Source organism: Micropterus salmoides, unplaced genomic scaffold (genome assembly GCF_014851395.1).
Source record: "Micropterus salmoides isolate LMB-PRFRI ecotype aquatic unplaced genomic scaffold, ASM1485139v1 Ms_hic_scaffold_20, whole genome shotgun sequence".
Taxonomy (NCBI): domain Eukaryota; kingdom Metazoa; phylum Chordata; class Actinopteri; order Centrarchiformes; family Centrarchidae; genus Micropterus; species Micropterus salmoides.
In genome coordinates this window covers 12,678,135-12,685,799 of record NW_024041151.1, presented here as the reverse complement: position 1 = coordinate 12,685,799, position 7,665 = coordinate 12,678,135, and the positions used below count along the sequence as shown (strand labels likewise).

Genomic DNA, 7,665 nt, shown 5'->3' with positions numbered 1-7,665 from the left:
CCCTGGGTTCCTTTCTAATGCAAGACAATGCTAGACCTCATGTGGCTGGAGTGTGTCAGCAGTTCCTGCAAGAGGAAGGCATTGATGCTATGGACTGGCCAGCCCGTTCCCCAGACCTGAATCAAATTGAGCACATCTGGGACATCATGTCTCGCTCCATCCACCAACGCCACGTTGCACCACAGACTGTCCAGGAGTTGGCGGATGCTTTAGTCCAGGTCTGGGAGGAGATCCCTCAGGAGACCATCCGCCACCTCATCAGGAGCATGCCCAGGCGGGGTAGGGAGGTCATACAGGCACGTGGAGGCCACACACACTACTGAGCCTCATTTTGACTTGTTTTAAGGAAATTACATCAAAGTTGGATCGGCCTGTAGTGTGCTTTTCCACTTTGATTTTGAGTGTGACTCCAAATCCAGACCTCCATGGGTTGATACATTCGATTTCCATTTTTTAATTTGTTTGTTTTTGTTGTCAGCACATTCAACTATGTAAAGAAAGGAGTATTTAATGAGATTATTTCATTCATTCAGATCTAGGATGTTATTTTAGTGTTCCCTTTATTTTTTTTTTGAGCAGTGGTAATTACACATTTGTATAAAACTTTACTTACTTTTTATTCTTTTAGGGGATTTTCTCAAGATCTTCCCATCAATTTCTCCCAGTTACTTCCCATGCTGTTAAGCTGCTGCTTGGCAACTTTTAGTGCCTTATTCCTGCTACAAAGCTATTGTACATGACTTCATGCCTTGAAGCTGCCTTGAAACAGTCACTATCGACAGGCCTCTCCAGATCCTTACTGTCACAGCATTAGCAATTTTCATTACCCTTTTCCTTAGCTGCTTGAAAAAACTTGAAATGGTATCATCATTTGGTTGGATCAAACATTGTTTCAGAGTTGTAAACTTTCCTCTATACAGAAACGTAGCTACTACAGCTACCAAATGTTGTTTCTGAAGTCCGGTTTTGTAACCAAGAGTAATTTATGGCTCAGACATCATCATTCCTGTGACAGGTGGCGGGAGTGGATACTTCATGCTTTTTAAAATCACCACATTGTAAATAGTGGTTTTAATAACTGAGACCCTAAAATACAACTGCAATGTCTCAAGTCTGATTAAAATAAATATAATAAATAAATAAATAATACTATTTTTAGCTACTACTTCTCACTGCACCCATCCAGCTATTGTGTACTAACCACTGTCAATTTTGTTAGTGTGTGTGTACGAGAAATCAGTGACGAGTTTTATGAATGAACAACCCCCCCCCACACACACACACTACAAAGGGTTTAATTTATCATTTCGAGAACAATAAACAGAAGAGGATGAGGACACAAACCATTAAAATGGTGTCATGTCCTTTATCTCTTTTCATGATTTATGTAACACTTCTATCCAAACACTTGTTCTTGTGGTGGCTTGTAAATCCACTAAGCATCAGATTATTATTGGATTGGATTGGATTATATTATTGGACTATTGGTGCATATGTGCGTGGGGAAGTTGTTGTGTATTAATTGGATTTGAGCCTACTGTGTTTTCTTTGTTTAAAAAAAGCTTCATTCATTATGGGTCACATCACCTGACTGGCTATTACATTAATTGAGTCACCAAGAAGCACTTGAACATGACTTTAGGAAGGCAGGATTTATGATGATGTACTGTAGATGTTAAAGGATACTGTATGTGTGTGCTGATGGGTTAAGATTGCAAGTGAACCGTAGGGCAATAAGTAATCAATACAGAGATTAACTGAATAGGATCTTAGCCAAAATCAGTATTTCTGTAACTATAATGTGACGCCCTGTGGGGTCATGAGTGGGTGTGGCCTCTCTCTCCCTTGTAGAGGAAGAGCTGCGGACGGACAGATGGATTGATCAATTGATCAAACTTGCTACCATCTGTTTCCCTGCACAGGTTCCACCTTTGCCTTGGTTTCTGGACATGCTGTTTTAGTTGTGTTATTATTTCTTGCACATTACAACACCCTCACACACATTTTCCATGCATCCATCATCCTGACCTGACTGAAACCACTGATGTTCATACCCTATACTTTTTCACCTTTACTTTGGCATCAGCCTTTATTTGGGTAATTATGGTTTAATAAACATTCTGTTAAACTTCTACCATGGTGTGTCTCCCATTTGTTGTGGCCTTTTGAGCCAGGTCGTAACAAAAAGAATACTAAATCTTTTCTTTCTCCAAAACAGTGTTGTTCTTGTTAAACATTTGAAAATGCTCAGTCCAAGACATGTTACACCATCTTGAGCATGCTGTTGTGGGGTTTTGGATTGGACGTGGACTCTTGTAGTCATAGTGAGGGAAGTGTCATCTTACCAAAGCAAGATATATTTTTACACCATGTTGCTGCAGAGTCTTTCTCGGCCTGGCGTCTGGCCTCCTTACCTAAACTCCCCAGACAGGACCAGGTGGAAAATGGTGCTGCACATGAAATAAGTGTGTGTCACTACTGGGCTTTGTTTGTGTGGATATGTGACGGAGTCAGCTAAAAGATGCTTTTCCAGAACCAATTAAGGCAGGAGGGCCATAGCAGGCAAATAAAAGATATGAGACACAATGCCAAAGTGTTATGAAAGAAACGGCAAACCGTGTGAGGAAAAACCCTCAGACCGGACCAGAGGCCTAACAGGCCCACACTCTCACACTTTACGCTCTTGGATGTAACTGTAACTTGGATGAATTGTGGTCCTTTCAAATAGTATTCTTTTCAATGAGACACAGATTCCAGATTCCAGTAAAGTTCAAATTAAAGTAGTATAAAGTTTACTGATAATTTCAAGAAAATAAAACAAATACATCTAATACATGTGTATTTGAGCTCTGTATTACATTGGTTGATATGTCCTTGCTCCTCCTCTTGTGGCTCTTATGGTAAGACTCACCTTTTTCACCTCCACCATCCACACATATTCAATATTAAAACAATAGTGTATTCTACCCTAAAACATGACAAAACAACAAGACACTTCTAAATAAGACTGAAATGGGACATCAGAAATAAGACATCAAGTTGATAATAACAAAAAGTGTAATAATAAACATTTTAATAAACATCTTAAACATTATCCTAGTATTTAGAAGTTATTCAAGACAGGCATGTGGAATATTCAAACAGCTAAATGCTAAATAAAATATCTTCAACATAACCATATTTTGCATTTAGCTTACACCACCAGACATTTAATAGTCTAGCCTAAACTTTGAAATAAAACATAACTCAAGTAAGCAGATTGAATGCTGAAACTTGAAATGATGGCCAAAATTTCTGGGAGGATATCATTTATCTCCATCCTGGTGTCAAACATGATAGAAACTTTGAACGACTTAGACAGACACGTTATCAACACTGAGCTTAACAACTATACTCCAGTGAAAATCAACACATCAACAAAAACAGTGGCAGAAGGATCAAGGTATTTATTTGAGGTTGTTTGGCAAGCATTACTCAACATAATTCAACACACAACGTAGCACATGCCCTGCATAACTCAAGTGCTAAGATGGAAAGGTCTGGGCGTTGCGTCATAAGAAACAGATACCCTTTGTTATGATCTCATTAGCTAAGTCGGTGTCACTTGTAAATTCTGACTCACTGCCATGGAAAGTGCAGTGAAATGGTGGCCAGAGTTATTTATGTTGTTATTTGTGGTCACAAGGAAGCCTATCACACTAATCTTGTCCTCCACAAGAGGGCAGTCCTTTTCGCTGTATTAGTCCTCTTTTAATAATTTCCAACTTGAAATTACACTGTGTGGAGAAACAGTAAATAATATCATGTTTATGGAAAATCACAACTAATCCTGAATAATAGACATTTTTTCTGCATGAACAATTGACATTTGAATGCAGTTATTTGACCTTGTTATCGTTCCTTCGATTAGATGGTAATCGTGAAAATGTAGACAACACATAATCTTTATATGTAGATTACATCATGTACAAAGATCTCACCTTTTTGTGTCACCTGCAAGATGTAATCCATATCAACTCTCTGTCAACTATTGAACAATAGTTACAATAGAAAAGTAGTAAACACTCAGAAATTACTGTAAAAACCTTCAGAACAAACAGGATTATTTTCTAAAAAAAGAGGACTTCAACAAGAGCACTGGCCTAACTGACAAGGTACATGAAATATATGATTAGGGTCATTCACTGGAGAAGTCCTTCATGTGCTGATTTGTTTCTATGTACTACTCCATTTTAAGTGAAGGTAGGGCTTCTCAACCAGCACAGTAAACACAGCTCACAACCAGTGTGAGCACAAGGTAGCCAAGGAACTAGTACATCTGAAGTAGAAACATACAGTACATCAATACCTCTGCATCAGCTAGGCTTGATAAAACTGAATGAAATGTGCTGTCTGAAGTACTTACGAAGTTGATGCCTGAGTTGGGGTCTGTTGCACGCCAGTGTACAGGATAATGAAGACAGGATGTGACAGATAGCAGGCAAAACTAATGTTGGAACGAGGGTCTGGATAAAACCTGGAGAAACAGTGAGAGAAAATGGGGCACATATTTTTAATACTAATTTCTGCTCTCATGTAAGTCCAGCTTTTACTCACATTTCACTTAACAGGAAGCTTACAGATATGCTACTGCTTTATTTGTATTCATATTTGTTACAGGTATAATGTGTAAAAAATGAGACTAAACCTCAAGACATCAATATCTGCAGCTAACGAGATGGAGTCCGCTAATACCAATAAACAATAAACCAATAAGCAATAAACAACAGACTCCAACACAAACTGGGGTCTGATGAAAACACTGTCAACACTGGAAATGCCTGAGAGACCTCTGCTTTGTTTTGACACCGACAAAACCCACACACAGTTGACTTTCATCCTATTGGACAGGTAAACTAACATTACTGCATGTGAAATATATTGTGATGTTGTGCTTTAGTTGGCTCAAGTTAGCTAAGGTTAGCGTGTTGGCTAATGGTGACTATTTGCTAATGTTATGTGCAAAATACTACAGTTGTATGGCTTTCTACATTACTTCCCCAGCTAACACAATCCATATTACTATACAGTGTACCATCAGTATTATGTCAAAGTGTTGATTTTTTTCTGCAAGAAGTTATGTATCAGTAAAAAGCAAATGTGGAGTGATTAGTTTATACTAGTCTATAGTGATGCAACATTTGTGTGGCTCTACCGCTGTTTGCTTTGTTACATTCAATTTAGATTTATTGTCTTTACAGATACAGCTTCTCCACCGTCTCAGTCACTGTAACTTGCGTGACTCACACAGTATACAATAATGCAACATAATGGTGCAGGACAACACTACAGTGGAAGACCCACTCAGCACTTACTACAGACTAATCTACAATCTAATTTATGATATTCAGTCTAGCTCACTAACCGTTTCCGTTTTCATATCATCATCCTATCGTTATTAATACATTGAGCTGTGCTGACATTGCTGAGCCTTTGGTGAAAGAGAACACAAATAGTTATTGTAACGGGGCAGACAAGATAATGTCGACGTGTCATGTGTCATGTTGTCTGAAGCTGTCTCCCGGTGTTTCAGTCTCTGTGTGTCAGATTATGCTTGCTCATGAGTTCGAACACATGTACGAGCACACACCAGGTTGCAGTCTGAAAACCGCCACTGAAAAATACATATAGCCCCTTTAATTGTAAGTCACCTTACATTTCATGAATTTGGTTCCTAAACTGTTTGGATTAGTACTACATCTCTATAACGAAGTCTTACAGTTGAGACGGCAGAACGACTGGCAGCTGTAGAAGTGTAGCTACAATAGCACTGGTCACGGTGGTCATCAGCAGAAGGCCTCCAGAAACAGCTGTTTCAGCTCACCTCTGTTTCTGACAAACAAAAGACAGGATGAATAAGTTTACAGAACAACAATCGTTGTGTGAAATGGCCCCAGCGGTGGCCATGATTCAAAAATGCATCTTTTCCAAGGTAATTTAACTGAGGACTAAACTGTTGCAATTTTTTAGAATCATATGAAAGTACATACTGTCTGTAAAAATAGACCAACAGAGGAGTGGTGGCACTGGAAGTCCATAGACAGGTACCAAGTCCAAGGAATACACTGAGGAATAAAATGTTAAGAAAAGGTCAAAGATGTCGAAATAAACTGGAGCTACTAAACAGCATGTGTGTCTAAATTACTGCTTAAACTTACTATATCACTGACTGGGTGGAGATTGTTTATCAACAGTAAGTTAGCCCACCAGTAATTCTTACAATCAATCGCTGTATTTGTAGATTGGAGCCAGTAGGGTCCCCACTGGACCAGAGAGATGAGGCCAAAAGACAATTTATGAATACATTAACTGTACATAAAATAAATTAAATTTTATTTATATAGCGCCAAATCACAACAACAGTTATCTCATAGTGCTTTTCATAAAAGAGCAGGTCTAGACCATACTCTGTGATATTATTTACAGAAACTCATCAATTCCCACCAAGAGCAAGCAGTAGGCGACAGAGGCAAGGAAAAACTTGCCCATCCATGTCCATAAAGGAAAGTCAGAGGAAGAGCGCAGCAGTAAAGAACCCCTGTACTGAACAGAACAGACATATGTGATTGTTTAATCAGATACTAGGTGGGCACTGAAGCATGGTGTTAAACGGGCCACGGGCCTGGGGCTGAAGACTGTACTGTTTATTATCAGGCTGCAGCCTGCGCTGCTCTGTGTCGCCTCCCGCACATGGACACACACATGCACAAACAGTGGCAACTGCAGACATAGGCCGTGGACAAGTTGAAGTGAAGGTAACTCAAAGCTACTTGAGTTGACAACAGCCACCCTTGCCACTGCAGTATGTGCAACAAAACCTCAAGAGTAAAAGATGACTTTATCGATACATCCATTAAACGAGCATAACATGTACAAGGGGTTATTCGATCTGCTCTGTCCCCGTCTCTCATCCTCTATGTTATTAAAAGCACACCGCGCTAATGCTAGCTTGGCAAAGCTAGATGTACAACGAGCTAAATGAAAGCTGTCTGTAGTCTAACTGTTAAGCTTAGATTGCCATGTAGCTTCAATCTGCACATTGTTACCTGTAGTGAATCACGCAAAGACAGAGGGAAGGAGGACAGGAACTAGCTGCCTGAACTGTATCTGTGTGGCTCTCTCACAGCACAGCAACATGACTCCCCGAGCGCGACAATGCATTTGATTCTATTCGGCCAAATTCATTCCCCGATATGCTTCAGATAATGAGATATGACTGATCGGCTAATGTAATCACATGACACTCTCTAAAGTCTGCTAAAAGCAGTAAAACCCTTCAGTTTGGAAGGGCATAGCTCCTAAACTAAAAATTTTAACAAACACCAAATACAACTTTGAAATATCAACATCTTTTCTACAAACTACAACTCAAATGGAGTCTGTAGCTGCACATATGCCGGTGCATTTAGCCCTTTAAGTTGAGTATGTTGGTAGAAAGTTCTCCCATTGAAACCCATTCATTTTTCTTCACATAAAAATATTAATATAAAATCAACCATTACAGATATCAGCAATAAAAGTAATAGCATAAATCTCTTGAACAGGATGTACATTTTGAAGTTCGAATTTTCTAGGACAAATGGTGCAGGAGAAGATAAACGCCGAAAATGGGGTTATATATAATAA

The 7,665-nt window shown here is 39.2% G+C and overlaps 1 long non-coding RNA gene across 1 annotated transcript; it reads right to left on the bottom strand.

The window, feature by feature from the left end:
• Window positions 1-2,915: 2,915 nt before the first annotated feature.
• Window positions 2,916-6,098, bottom strand: LOC119914763. The gene is made up of 5 exons (XR_005446839.1): window positions 6,030-6,098; window positions 5,759-5,871; window positions 4,406-4,516; window positions 3,981-4,027; window positions 2,916-3,776 (listed from the first exon to the last, which is right to left on the bottom strand). It is a non-coding gene; the product is annotated as an uncharacterized LOC119914763 (long non-coding RNA).
• Window positions 6,099-7,665: the final 1,567 nt, after the last annotated feature.